A 15,747-nucleotide genomic window follows, 5' to 3' on the forward strand; every position below is an offset into this window, starting at 1 on the left:
TTTTGGCACTTAAGTGCATTCACCAAATGGTACCATAAACATTAAAGTAGACTACTTCACTTTACCTTTCATGAGATTATTATACTTATCAACCACTATTTGAGATCTTACATATGAGCAAGTCATTCTTAACCAGTTAAGCACAGAGTTTCAGTGAGTGCTATTGAAAGTGCACACACTTAGATTTGAACAAATTACCTCTCTGAGCCTTCATTTTTGTTTGTGTAAAATAATAATAATGTTGAACGCATAAGGTAGACAGTAGAAAACCACTTATATGAGGTGCTACATGTAGTTTATTTGACTGACAATAAGCATTCATTTACCGTTAACATGATGATGATGGTGATGGTGATGGTGATGGTGATGATGATGAAGCTATCAGCAAGTGTCCTTATTAGGTCTTTAAGCATGGGTACATAAGCCACAAGTTCATGTCTGTGTACATTTAGTTTCTAAGACTAGGCTACCTTTGCCCTCTCGTGGCCAGCTCCCACTCTTCCTCTGTTTCAAGACCTTCCAAGACAGCTTAGGCCCTTTCTTGTATGAAACCTCTGTGAACTACCCCTTGAGAATGAACTTAAAATATGTTGCATGGATTTATATCATGTACAAACTTTGGCAGTGAAATTTATAACATTTCATTGCAATTTTTGTCTCTACATCAAATTGCAACTCTTTTAAGGAAAACAACTATATCTTATTCCCAGGACCTAACAGTGCCAAGCACATAGTTAAGTCTTCAAAAGTTTGTTTTCTTGTTTATGTTTTTTAGTGAATGAAATAGTGAAAAAAAAAGAAGGAATGATTGTTAGAAGATACTCTTTGCTCTCTAGAAGGTATATTATAAATGCTCAGTTAAGCACATTGAAGTTACTTCTTCTAGTAAGTACAGAAAATTCTTAATGAAACATTAGACTCATTGATGTGCACACAGTCTTAAGAATGGACTTTCTCATAACTCGTACAATTTCCTACATAGCAAGTAAAAGTTAATCAATGTCAGGCTTTCCTCTATTTATATTTATATAATCTTTAATTTAAGAAAAGCCATCTCATGCTTCTCAGTTAATTTACAAACATTAAGGATTTTAATATTTAAATAAGGGTGAGACTAGCTTTCTCTCATAATTCTTCATTCCCATATTTAAAAAGAATGTCAAATTTTTAACTTCTTTGACCACCATCTTACAGATTCAGTTAAAGTGTGGTCTTTAATATCATCCCAAGTTTTTAAACTAATAGAAGAGGATTAAATATCTAGTGATTTGAATCTCTTTTGGTCAGTCTCTTGATGTTTCTTTAAAAATAATTCCCATTGACCACAATATCTGTACTTTCAGTCTTTTTTTTTCCCACTAAAAATAAGAAAAATTCCTGGTGACAGTTACAGAATCATCCACGAGGGGGCAAACATGCCTTTATATACACAGTGAGGGGGAAAATTAGCCTTCATATACTGCTTACATTGGAGGGAAAAAAATGGAAGTGAAGTCAATAATGAAATTTGGCCCAGATTAGAGAACAAGACAAAACAAAACAAAAGAGGACTACATATCTCTTTGAAGATAAAATGTTTTCTTTAATTCCTATTTTTTATTCTTATTTCCAATGTTAGAGGAAGTGCTCTGCAAGTCAAAGCCAAGTGTAACTTGCAAAGCACTTGAAAACACTGCAAGTTCTGTTATACTTATTTCTATACTAGCAATTTTAAAATTAAAAAAAGTTTTGTAAAATGCATTTCTGAAAGACTTATCAAAAATATGCACCTCACTTTAGATGATGCTATTGACTTAAGTGCCAAGAAATTACAGTCAGGAATTAAGCTGAAAGAAACACTATTCCTGTGGGACCAGGTGAACCATGGGGGTCCTAGTTGTGTTTGCTATGGACTTTCAGCTCTTGTGACCCAATATACAGTTAAAATCAAGTGTAGTGTTCAAGGTCTAATTCCTCAGTTCCCTGCTTCACCCTGTTACAATCCATGGTCCATCATTAGAATCACTCCTTTGTGTGGACTCTGAAGTAAGTCCCTTGGCCCTCACTCTCAGCTGTATTGGCTGTGCAAAATGCCAACCCTCGCAAAATAGAATCTTATGCCAATTCAGTACCTGTGCCGAGCAGCTAAATATGGCTGGAGAAAAAGGAGCAACCTTGCTAATTGGTCTTATTTAATTTATAATCACTAATCCTATGTTAGCTCTTAGTACTTAGCAGAAAACTGACTACTTAATCAATTTTCTTTCCCTCTTCCCTGGGTGATAATTTCATAACTTTTCTTTCCTTACATCTCCAACACCTATGCCTCTTTCTAAATTCTCAGATGCTTCTTATTTCATTGACAACGTAGGTAGATCAGAATAGAATCTCCACAAGCTCCAAACATCAAGTCTACCAACCTACTTGGGTCTATCAGAAACCATATGCTCTGCCTTCCTTCTTTTGGCAGAAGAAATGTTTGTCCCTGATCTCAGGCCAAACCCTTCACTCTGCACTGGGTCCCTCTCCCCTTACCTAATCAGGGATTTTTCTTCTATTGTGTCTCTTCTCTCCCACATCATCAATTATACGCTCTCTGCTAGATGTTCCCATCAGTGTATAAAGATGTAATACCTCCCATTTTAAAGGGGAAAAAAAATACTTTCTTTGCTCCCATACTCCACTCTAATTAATGTTCCATGGCTCTGCTTCTCTTTATAGCAAATCACTCAAAACTACTTAATGTTTCCACTTCCTTTCTCCCATTTGCTGATTTTTGTCCTCTCCGTTATACAGAAACTATTCTTTTCAAGGTTATTAATTATCTCTATGTTGCCAAATCTTAGACTAAATTATCAGTTCTCATCTTACTCAATCTACTAGTGGCATAGCACTAATAATCACTCCCTCTTCCTTCTAACACCTTTCCACTTGAATTCTGGGACAATTGTTCTTATCTCTGCTGACTTGTACCCTTTGCTGGATCTTCTAGATACTGCAGTGTCCCATTGGTCAGTCCTCCAGCATCATCTGTTCTCTGCCTATGTTCACTTCCAAAGTAATTTCATCTGGTCTAAAGACTAAATACTATGATGATTCACAAATTTTCTACTTCAGCCACTGTATCTCTCTCTCTCTGAATGTCAGACTACTATATCCATTGTATACTTCACATCTCTGCTAAGACCTGATAGGTATCACAAACTTACCATGTCCTAAAACAAACTTCTAATCCCTTAAAGCTTTCTTTTAGCCACTGTCAAAAAAGGTCCTACATGATTTGTTACGCACCTACCTTTCTAATCTCATCTTCTAACAATTTCCCCTTTTGAGCAATTCACTACAAACAAATTAGCCTTCTAGTCTTACTTAACACAGAAAGTATAAGCCCACCTCCCTACATATGCCAAACCTCTTTTTCAATGTACAACTGACCCTTGAACAACATGGGGGTCAGGGATGCCAACACCCTGTGCATTTGAAAATCCATGTGTAACTTTTGACTCCCCTAAAACTTAACTAATAGCTTACTGTTGACTGGAAGCCTTACTGATAACATAAACAGTCAATTTACACATATTCTGTATGTTATATTTATTATATATTATATTCTTACAAAGTAAGCTACAGAAAATGTTAAGAAAATTAATTAAGAAAATCATAAGGGAAAATACATTTACAGTACTGTATTGTAAAAAATCCACCTATAAATGTACCCACGCAGCTCAAACCCATGTTGTTCAAGGATTCACTATATTCATATAGCATGCTCTCACACTTCCAAGTCTCTGCTCAAATGTCCATGGGCTGTATATAATTGCACCCACCCTTGCATCATTATACTGTTCCTTCATGGCCCTTCTCACCAACTAAAAAGCAATATTTGTCCGCTTATTGTCCTGTTCTACTGGAACATAAGTTCCATTAGGAAGAGATTCATTTGTTCACTTCTTTATCTCCAGTTCCTAGAACAGCACGTATTGGACACTCCGTCAATACCTGCTGAATAAATATCAACTTTCTGCAGACCAAACACAGTTCACTGAAAACAATGTTTAAATCACATTTAAATTTCTTTTTTTATTAGACTAAATTGGACTTGAAGAATTGAATATTCCTTTTTCATGGAAAAATGGAGAAATGTAGAAACATAATTCTTTATAAATACTATTTAATAATCCATTCATTACAATAGAAAAGTTTTCATTAAAGAGTACTTTCTGCAGAAGGGATTTATTGGCTTGGTCAGAGTCTTTAAAAGACTTGAAATTAAAAAGATTTAAAGAGCATTGCCTAAGTAGATTGTTTTACTTCATGACTTCATAATGACGATAAACAAAAAAGGTGTACTTGAGAATTACTTACACCACTCCGTTGAATGTATCATACGCCGTTTACTAAGCACTTTACTTAAGCAAATATACATTTCACAATTAAATATAGAGTTCCAATCACAGAATTCTCCCTGTATTATACTGATCTCGTATTATATGTCAAATCTTCACCAGTAAAAACAAGGTGAATTCTTAGCAATGTCTAAAGAAACAGTTTCTGTTCCGTTTGTAGTGCTCTTTTTTCTTTCAGTTATATCTGCTGATACTATTCATTATCTAGTACCCATCTTCATACGAATGATTATTACCTTGTACTCTTGTATCAGTACTTTTTACTAGTGCAGGAAATCTTAGTCTATGTATAATTATTTGAATGCAACTTTTACTGTAACTATAACTTTGCTACCCTTGAATTACATCTGTACATGTTTTTCATGATATATTTTCTTACCTCATTGAAAGAAATGTTTGTCATAAACTTTTAAGATTTCTGTGGAGCATGATTAGTCAGCAGCCACCACACACACACACACACACACACACACACACACACACACACAATACTTCATAGAAATTCTCCTAACCTTTCTTATAAATCAAAATTATGTGAAACAATATTGACTGTCATGTACTACCTGCCCAATTCTTTTCTAGTAAACCAAATTTCCAGCTTTAGGCACACTCCTGTGGAGTGATGAGAGCAGGAGACCTGGCAAGTCAGTGGGTGACAGACGTTGGAGCCAAATCACCCTGACAACTCCTCTCCATAATAAATCTGAGAAGCTAATCTCTGCTAAATTGTTAATGGCTGTTAATGAGATACTCTATACTTGGTTACCACTCCTTGACAGTGTATTTGCATTTAAATGAGCCTCTTCTGGAACAACTCCCTAAACCAAAGGACTGGTTCCACTGCCAACAGCTTCAGGGACACAGGGCCTCTGGCTCTGGTTTCACATTGTCCCTTGCTGAGACTCATGATATCATTAGGCCATTTGATCTCTAATTCCAGGATATCAGAAAGGAAGAACTGCAGACCTCAAAGTCATGATCAAAAGGTTATTTTTTTTTTTTTTAAAGACTGTGCAATGAGAAGTCATAGCGTAAAAAAAAATGATCTTTCACTTCACTCTATTCTCTACTCATGAAGTTATCTGGCATACTGGTGTATGTCAGGTTCTGAAAAGACAGATTCATGCTCTACATGTTGACATGAAACATTTCTCATTTTTTATTCCTTTTCTTTCTAGTTCCCTTTTACCTCTGGTCATGGTATAGTACTTGAACAGTTCGTTTCTGCCATTCTACATCTTTAATTTTTGTCTTTTCTCTAGCACCATCAACACTGATTCTCCACCATGAGTAAAAACACCTGACAAGAGTACTTTGATAGATGAAGGAACTTAAATTATCACGAGAAACTGTCTATACTTCCAGTGAGTCTGGCTTCATAGAATGCAAATTATACCATATACAACAGAATATGTTTTAGGACTGTCCCAAGTTGCCACACTTAATCTCCACAGCCTCAGAAAAATTAAAGGAAAAGATCAAACATCTACTTTCACTTTCGAGGACAAGCCAATGTAATAGCCGTGGTTCTTCTTATTTCAAAAATGAGACAAAATCAGATTGTGAATAAAAGGATCTGAGCTCAGATCTGTTCAACTACAAAACCCCTGAACTTCGGAGTCATCTCAGTCTTCTGGTTCCCTCACCTTTTCTTCCTCCTTCTCCTTAACATTATATGGACTTTTGCCTCTAGCACCTGATACTTAGCAAATCCTGTAAATAAACTATAAATTATTAAGCACAGGATTTAGCATATTCTGTCTTCCAGGTGTTCAAAACTCTAAAGGAAGATGGAAGCCTGCCCAAGTGGCCAAGGGTAACACTTATCAAGCATGAGCTCCCCTCATTGACTGCACCGGGCAATTTCACATCATCTCATAATATCCTCAAAAAAAAATGTTCTGTGGATGGGATCCTAACCTCCTTTTTACCATGGTTCTCTTTAACAGTCTGGAGCAGTTTATGTAACTCTTCTTAACACTTTTAAAATTCATACATATAATATATGTAACTTCAAAGGAAACTAATTACCAATTTTTAAATTCAGTTATTAAAATATTTTTAAAACAAAATTTGTGATATAGAAATATACGAGCATTTAAATTCACTAACAAGATGTAACAATGGTTTATTAAACTACGATACTCAAAAATAGTGATATTGAGGTAATGGGCCAACAATTCTTACATTGCTATATGTGTACACTGGAATTGAACAGTTGAGCAAATGGATGAAATATTGTTGGAGCCACATTTCTTACTCTCGTTGTAGGAATTTATGAATTAGCAAGGAGAAGAAACTAAAACGAGCTATGTGTTAACAGATTACACTTGAAGACATTAGTACGAACTCATATTTAGCTCAATATAAGTATGAGTTACATTTAGCAATATTTATAAATATGTACACATATCTATAGTAAAAATATATATTTTTTTACTACAAATATATATTTCTGCTCAGAGAGCCTAAAAAATGATATCCCCTTAGCAACCACCACACCTTAAGCCCAGATCTTGTTTTCTATTACCATTCTCCAATAAAAAGGAATCAGGACTTCTTGGAGAAATGGCTGATTCTAGGCCTGGGGCAGGAAATATACAAGATGGGCCTGGAGCACCTTGTAATGCCAGAAAGTAAAAAAAGTAATAACACACACATGCACACATCAAAGGAGCACAGGAGCCAACAAAAAGAGCTCCCAATGGATAAAGCTGTAACAATTTGAACAAAATAAAGTAGTATTGGATTATGACCCAAAGTATAAAGTAAATATGCACGAATCTGTACTGATATAAACAAATTGCATAAATTAATATTTAGGGGACAATAGGCAATCTCCTGTGCAGAATTTCAAATACTTTATGTACATACTCTGCCGTCAAGAAGCTGGAGGACAACTCTCCACTCCTTAGGCATAAGCTTCACATAGTGACTTTCTTCCAACAAGCACAGTATGGAAAGGAAGGAGGAGTAACTTTACAGTGGAGAAATCTGAGCTCACCATACTCAGGTGATCAAGGTCAACATCAACAGTCATAAATCACATTTATAGTATAAATTCCTGATGTGACATTATGAAATTGGCACTCTGTCTTTGTGGTCATCCTCCCAATAAACCATAACCCCAGTCTTATGGTGAGAAAAGCAACAGATTACAACAGTGAGGCATGCTACAAAATACTTGACCACTACTCCTCAAAACTGTCAAGGTCATCGAAAACAAGAAAAATCTGAGAAACTATCATAACTCAGAGGAGTCTAAGAGGACATGACAACTAAATGCAATGTGGTGTCCTGGGTGAGAGCCTGGAAACGAACAGAAGACATTAGGTAAATCCCAAGGAAATTGTACAGACCTTGGCTAATATTCATGTAGTAGTGGTTCATTAATTGTAACAAAGGTACCATACTAATGTAAGAAGTTAATAATAGAGGAAACTGGGAGTGGGATATGGAAACTCTGTACTATCTCAATTTTTCCGTATATCTAAACTCATTCTAAGAATAGATATAGAGTATTAAATAAAACAAAAAAGGTGATGATGATTTGATTGTACCATCAGAATAGTGATTTTGAGATATCTACAAAAACTGAAATAGGAAATTATCTGGGACTTCTGTTGGTGACAAAGTCACAGGTTCCCCTAATATTATTGTGGTTCATTGCCTGCATTTATATTTAAAGGAAATACTAAATGCTAAACTTCAATTATGGATTAGCAAAACTAAAGATGTAATATTCCCATCCAGATTCTACATACTCTTTGATACAGATTAAGAACCTCGGAGATATTAATGGCCTAATTTTATAAATTTGAGGCTCAGAGATATAAATTAGGTTGCTGCAGCTTCCAAAAAGCATGCATTCTAGGACCAAGAATTCTTAATGATTTTTGTTGGAATTCTGTTTGCTACACTACCTCCCAATTTTGGAACTGCTAAACAGAGGGATGGGAGGGAGCTCTTTCTTCATGGATCAAATGTGCTTCCCTGGCCTTATGCAATGCGATGCTTATGCTGCTGTTCAAATCCACAAGGTAAAACTGGCTTGTACCTAGTGATGGGAATTCCAAAAGTAAGTTAAATGAGGAAACTCCATTCACACTGAACTCTAGTGTCAAAGAACATCTCTACTTGGGAATGGCTTAACACTGGGAGAAAAAAGCACCAGCTTTGCTATAAAGAGGGCAATCCTTGGCCCTTTTTTTCCCCTTAAATCCCCAAACCACTGGTGGGTCAGAATAGAGAAAGAAAGGGAGGGAGGTAGTGACGGGAGGGGGGTTGTCGGGAGAAAAAAAATGAGAGAGACAGAGAGAGAGAGAGAGAGAGAGAGAGAGGGAGGGAGAGAGACAGCTTAATAGCTGGTGCCAATTTAAAAAAAGGTTAAGAAGGGGCTTATATGCGTATTTGCTTACATTATTCCTAAGGCCAATTCTGATAAATCCTTCGGAGGCAAAAAGAAGATACAGCCATCTGTTAATGTGGATTCTGCTTCTTGGCTTCCAAATATCATAGCTGTCACCAGAGCAGCCAGCCCAATTACGGGGGGTGGGGGGGGGGGAGGGTGTTAGAGGCAACATCTGTACACTAAGTGCACCACTAAACAGCAACAAAATCCTAGGGCCACCCCTCTCTGTTTCCTCGAGTGCTTTCTTTGGTCGGTCCTACTTCTCCACTCCTTTGGGAGTTTCCCATTCTATTACGTAGGCGACAGGGTGAGAGGTCCCAGCTTTCATGATTGTGAGTGGTTTGGCTGTGTGTGTACATGTGCGCATTTGTGCGTGTGCGTTGGGGGAAAGTGAGGCGTGCTCCAAGGGGTTTAGAAAGATTAATTGCCAATTTAAAACATTTCCAGAGCGTTTGAATGTTTATCTCTAAAGACAATCCCAGTCTCAAATTCAGCGAAATGAACAATACTGATAAGGAAAATGAAGAGGGTGGGAAACCCACACAGTCAAATGGAGCTGTCCATACAGCGGGCGTGACAGGGGAGCTCTCGGAGGAAAGGCGCTATGCAGAGAAAGTCCCTCTGGCTCTTCTCTCTCGGTCCACAATCCGGCAACGCTTCCTCCGTAAAAGCATTAATAGGAAAGAAACCTAAAACCCGGAGGGGTAGCGATCGTCGGAAGCAGTTTCCAGACTCCCTTCCCCGCGGCCGGGAGAGGTCCCTCTCCCCCCGCGACTGGCACGGAATGTGGTGATCCGGCCCGGGGCGGGGGATGACTTCATGCTGCCGGAGCGCGGCGGCGAGAGCAGCTGCTGCAGCCGGCAGGTGGGGTGGGGGCCGGCGGAGCTGACCAGGCACTCGGCCGGCTCCGCGGCACTGCGGCCCGGGAGCAGCGGGCGCTGGGACTTGCGCTGACTCCATCCCGAGAAGGTAAGCCGCCCGGCTATTATTAGCTTCCACCACGTCGCTAGGTTCTTTCCGCGCGGTTAGTAATGGGGTTTGCAATACACGGGGAAGAAGGGGAATATCTCTGCTGCATTCTGCAAAGGGAAAAGGAGCAACAACTGGATTGAAATGTTAATCAGCCAAGTGCCTGAGATTAGAGGAGCGGTGTTACTGGGCAAACAAAGAAGACGGTCAGCCTCTATACTCTTCAAGATAATCGACCGTTGCAATGCCAGGTTTGCTTAGACACTGAAGAAGATTCAAAATGTGAAATAATTGGAGTTGCACTTTTATCTTTCTACTTCAGCCTTCACTTGGTTATTTTCTGGTTTTTGGAGCAGCAGGTCCTTGGAGGTAGCTTGATGAAGTAATCAGAAATCTTTCCTCTCTTGCCTTCCTCTGTCCTCTCCCTCCCTAGTTGTCAGGATGGGTCTGTGCCCATTTCAATGTCAAACACCTACTTCAATACTGAACCTTTAGTAAGAGTCTCAGATTAGAGGAGAAACTTCTCTTATCTCCTGGAGTTCAGCTTGGGTTGAGCAGCACTTGTCTCTGCTTCTCCCTTCATTTATCATCTTCTCTCGTCAATTACTTCATTGATTTCCACCCCCCACTCCCTTTCCCCGGAATGCCGGGTCCATTCACAGGCCAGCTCTTGTCAGCTCCTATCCACAACCTCTATTCCACGACTGATTTTGTCAAGGACCTACAAAGGGCATTGCCCTATACCACTTTAGTATTCTCTCTGTATACTGTTGCTTGCGTCCTTCCCCCAAATACAAGGCATGAAAAATCCTGCTTTTAGCCCAGTACCAACATGGATCCTGATAACTCCCTTCACTGTAGTCACTGCGGCTACAAGAGGATTTTGAGGACAGCAGAATCTGTTGGGGTGTGAGAAAGAGGACCATACTTATATCTTTGCTCCCTGTGCATAGGCATAGGTGAAAGTACAAATGTGAATGTGTCTATCCAGTTTTTCTTGAAGCGTTTTTAGTCCAGCTGGGTTGTGAGACACCTACCTGGGTAGGGTTTGGGGCAGGTCCTCCCCAAAAAGCAAGCAGTGTGTTTGTCCTAGGATTCCCCAATAACCTCAGAAGAGTTTCCAGAGAGGCTTTCCCCACAGGCAGTTAGAAAGCCAATGGAGCTGGCCAATCTAAACCTCAGGTTATTTAAGCATCCTCAAGTCAGTTTCACCATTTAGGGTTTCTGACCACTTGTTCTAGGATTTCCCCACAAACCTCTTGATGCTGAGCTCAAGTGCTGCCACGTAGGGATGTACATTTGAATAATACGCTTTGAAATGGTTAAGATGGCTGTGATGGGGATTGCAAATGTGCCACTTCACCAACAGAGAGTAGTTGCAATAAGCCAGACTGGGGCATCTGTGTGCCAATATACTATTTAACAGGTGATCTGTTATCTTTAAATTTAGATAGTCTGACTCGATAGCCATGTAATTTTATTTTAGTAAATTAAAATAGGAGATCAATGAAAAAGGCAAGGTTTATAGATAAAAATTGATCTCTATCTTCCTTTTTATATATTGCTTTTAGACAAAGATACTGGTTCTGAAAAATCATGTTCATTCTATTATATACCATTATTGCTTTTCTGAATACAATTTCTTTTTATAAAATACACCAAAGAAGGATTTGATTTGGGTTCTTTGTCTCTACCTTTAGTATATGAGGCAGAGGGAGTGGAGGAGGTAGGCAAATCCAAGTGGCCCACTCCGGGAACTCTTCCCCTGGATCACGAAAACCTCAGCATCATTTTTTTCTTTTTTCTTTTGGCTTGTTTTAGTATTATTATTATTATTATCATTATTATTATGTGTTGAGTGTGGTTTGGATTTGAAATATTAAAATTTCAAGATTCTGCAATTTTGAAACAGGCACACCAAATAGAAGAGGGAACAAAGAGCAAGAACAGCAAAACCCTTTTTTCTACTATCTTTCTTTATTAACCTTCAAATATTTAACTATATAAATAATGATTCTGAATAATAAGTGATAATAAATGTTAATATAATAATTCATTTTAAGAAATTACGAAATATAGATTAGTACAATTGATCTTAAGTACAATAAAAATTTCTATAATTTCGAGGTTTCTTTATGTTGACTACTTAGTGCATGAGAATATCCTAATAACAGTTAGAAATTGAAAGTGTCTATTAGCTGAGTTTCTGAAGAAACTGAATTCTCTGGCAAGAAATGGGTCAGAATACCAAGACTGGTATTGCCTAAGCTGGCATCATACCTGCCAGTGGCTTCATAGGTGAGATGAATTCACTAAGTTATGGACCTGCTTTTGAGAAGCCTTTCTGCGAAGAGAGAAAATAAGTTAGAAAATTTAAATTTTCATTTCAGTGCAACTGAGGAAGATAAATAAATTTAAGGGATTTCCTAATTTAGTCTTTGTTATGTTGAAATAATTTTTTTTCTGAGAAAAATGACCAAATTCAGAGTCCAATGAAGAAATATATGTATGTCTTCATGACTGAAACTGATTTATGACTTTATTTCCTTTCCTTTAAACGTTTCCCAGGGAAAGGAAAAATTAATTGCCTGTTCAAGAGATGGAGGAGGAATGAAAAACAGGAGGATGTGCACTATTAAATGCCAAATGAACTGCAGGCATTTTTGTAGATTTGACAAAATAGCATGAAGTCAATCTACTGCTTTCTAACCATGTAAAAAAAAAATATTTAGTTTAGTGGGTGGGCAGTGTTATCAGTAACTCTACAAATTTAGGAGTCAAAGTTGACTTCTCCTAACAAAAGGCATTTTCTGGTGCTACCTTATTTTCATTAGTTACAATTGAAATGGACTTATTTTGAGATTTTGAAACATGGAAAAGAAAAAAAATAGGAATAATAAAGCTCAAGAACTGTATTTCTGTTCAACCAGTGTCTCCAGTGAAAACACTATAAAAAGTGCTATTTTGAAAGTTACCAATGGCCTCCTGACGGTCAGATTTATGTAATATTTCACCCCCTTCATTATGTCTTTATTTTTAAGTTCTCATCCATGTTCTTTTTAAGTTAAATACTTTTATTATTTTTTTTATGTTTATTTATTTTGCAGAGAGAGGGAGAGAGATTGAGAGTGCATGAGGGTCTGGGGAGGGTCAGAGAGAGAGGGAGATAGAGGATATAGAGTGGGCTCAATGTTGACAGCAGAGAGCTGGATACAGGGCTCAAATCCATGAACCGTGAGGTTATGACCTGAGCTGAAGTCAGATGCTTAACTGACTGAGCTCACCCAGATGCCCCAATACTTGTGTCTAAAAGTATTATTAATAAGTAATATGCATCAGGCAGTGAGATATCTCCTTATCTAGTTTCTCAGTAATCCCCTTAAGTGACCCTATGATCAGCCTGAACCAAGTGCTCTTTATTTCCAGTTTGTGCCCCCATGATGTCATGCCTATATGTCTTCATTCATTCTTTTCACTCCTCCTGTACATGTCAAAACCTTACTCACATCAGACACTGCCTCTTCCATGAGGCTTTCCCCATACCCACTTGTCTTTGCATCAGATAAATTTTCTCCCTTGTCTAAATTCCTATTGTACTTTCTATTGTGGTCTGTTCTTTAGTGTGAACATAACTTGTTCTTCTAAAATAGCTTTGGGGAACATGGTTTGTGACGGCCAACTTTTTATTACCTGCAACTCATAGTACAGTGTCTAGCTACATACAGATCTTCACCTTATGAGGGGCTTACATCCCAATAGACCCATCGTAAGTGGAAAATACCGTAAATCAAATGCACTTAATACCTAACCTACTGAACACCATATCTTAGCCTGGCCTACCTTAAATGAGCTCAGAACACTTAAATTGGCCTGCAATTGGGCACAATCATCTAACACAAAGCCTATTTTACAATAAAAGTATTGAATATCTCACATAATTTATTGAATACTCTACTGAAAGTTAAAAACAATTGTTGTGTGGGTACAGAATGGTTGTAAGTATATCCGTTGTTTACCCTCATGATCACGTGGCTAACGGAGCTGTGGCTTGCTGCCACTGCCCAGCATCACAAAAGAGTATGGTAGTGCTTGCTCACCTGGGAAACAATCCAAATTCAAAAACCGAATTGTAGTTTCTATCGAACATGTATCTCTTTTGTACCATCATGAAGTTGAAAAATCATAAATTGAACCTTTTCAGGTTACTTGCTTTCAACATGCTTGCATTTTTTGAAAAAGAATAAGCAGAAGAAGGTACCTTACATATATAAGTACTTGTCCAGTTACAAGGCACTCTGCAGGTACTTTCACTTGTGGTATCAAATTTCAACCTTCTACTATCTGTTGATTTTACATTGAAGAAACTGAGATTCAAAGATGTCATGTCACCTAAATGTTTAGCAAAACATTCTTTCCAAGTTACCATGTTGCCCTTTGAAGTATTAAGAGCCAAGGAAAGCATGATAAAAATGTAGTAGTTTAAAATTGTTTTGTAATTAATCTTTCCAGTGTTTCTTAAACTTTTGGGTTTTAACATCCCCTTTGATAATTCAACAAAGGCGGTGCCTCCAGTCCCCAAGTACATACACACACATGCACACACACACACACACACACACACACAACTGTAGGTGTTTAAGGACCCACTAAAGTATTCTTTAGCAAATGGTTTAAGAACATCTACTCCGGACTCACTTTGACAATATATGTGTCCTTTATTAGCCCAGACATTTTTGGTACTTGAAGTGAGGTTCCCCTTCTATTGTTCTCCCTGCTTTAAAACCTAAAATGAGAGCTCTTCACTATCACTGGCACAAAGGCAGCTAAAGATGATTCGGAAGCAAGTGCCAGTGAGAGGAGTATTCAAAGAACCCTGATTCATGGAAAAGGAATCCCAGAAGGAGTTCTGAATGTAACACATTCCAAATGATTTATTTAGGGTTTTCCAATCAAAACCTTTTTTTTTTTTTTTTTTTTTTTTTTACAAAAAAAGAAACAGTTCTAGACTTAGAGTACTGTAGTGCCAAATATGTAGAAGAACATTGCCAGAAATTGAGTGGTGTAGTCTACTTTGAAACATATTCAGTGTTCTTAAGATGGATGTATGTCTGCCTCAAAGTTACTATTTCTTTCTGGTAATTCTGTCTGCAGTAATGTATTTGCTTTTGCCAAGTTAGGGGAAGAAAGACAAATTCATCCCTCCTAGGTTCTAAAACAATTGCCAGCATAAAAATACATTAAAAATTCTTAACTGATACTTGGAGAGACCGGTACAAGCTAGCATGGTTCTTGCTGATGCTATTCAAAGGAAAGTGTGACAACATTAATCTAGAAAAAACATAGATGGAGGGAAAGAAAACTCAAGAGGCCAACTTAAGCTGCTGTTTTCTTTACACTTCCCAAAATATGATAACTGTATAAGCTCCTAAAATAAGGGCAATTTTATGAAAACTTTATAATATGCTTAATACAAAGTAAATTTATACTTTAAAATATAGTGGATTTGTATTATTTTTATTGTGGTAAAATAGGAATAACAAAATTTACTGTTTTAACCATTTTTAAGTGTACAATTCACTGGCATTAAGTACACTGACAATGTTGAGCAGCCATCACCACTAACCATTTTCAGAACTTTCTCACTATCCTAAACAGAAAGTTTGTACCCATTAAAAAGTTACCCCTCATTTTCCCCTTCTCTCAGCCTCTGGTAAACTCTATTCTATACATGTATGGATTTGCCTGTTTTTAGCCACATCATACAAGTGGAATCGTACAATATTTGTCATTCTATGTCTGGTTTCTTTTCACTTAGCATAATGTTTTCAAAGTTTATCCACGTTGCAGCATGTGTCAAAATTTCATTATTTTTAAGGCTAAATAATATTTTATTATATAATGATAATTATATTAATTAATTATATTTATATTTGTAATTATTATATTTCTATTATATTAATGATATCTAGCATAGACACTACC

General features: G+C 37.4%; 1 protein-coding gene across 2 annotated transcripts in view; it reads left to right on the plus strand.

The window, feature by feature from the left end:
- The first annotated feature begins 9,614 nt into the window (after positions 1-9,614).
- The window catches only part of PKIA (cAMP-dependent protein kinase inhibitor alpha), a 94,372-nt gene continuing 88,239 nt past the window's right edge, over positions 9,615-15,747 (plus strand). The window contains exon 1 of one of the 2 annotated variants that reach the window (XM_011291340.4): positions 9,615-9,765. The gene's annotated coding sequence lies outside the window, so the exon portion shown is untranslated. The remainder of the gene's footprint in view (positions 9,766-15,747) is intronic. The other variant, XM_011291341.3, reaches the window with a different exon arrangement.

Source organism: Felis catus, chromosome F2 (genome assembly GCF_018350175.1).
Source record: "Felis catus isolate Fca126 chromosome F2, F.catus_Fca126_mat1.0, whole genome shotgun sequence".
NCBI classification, from domain to species: domain Eukaryota; kingdom Metazoa; phylum Chordata; class Mammalia; order Carnivora; family Felidae; genus Felis; species Felis catus.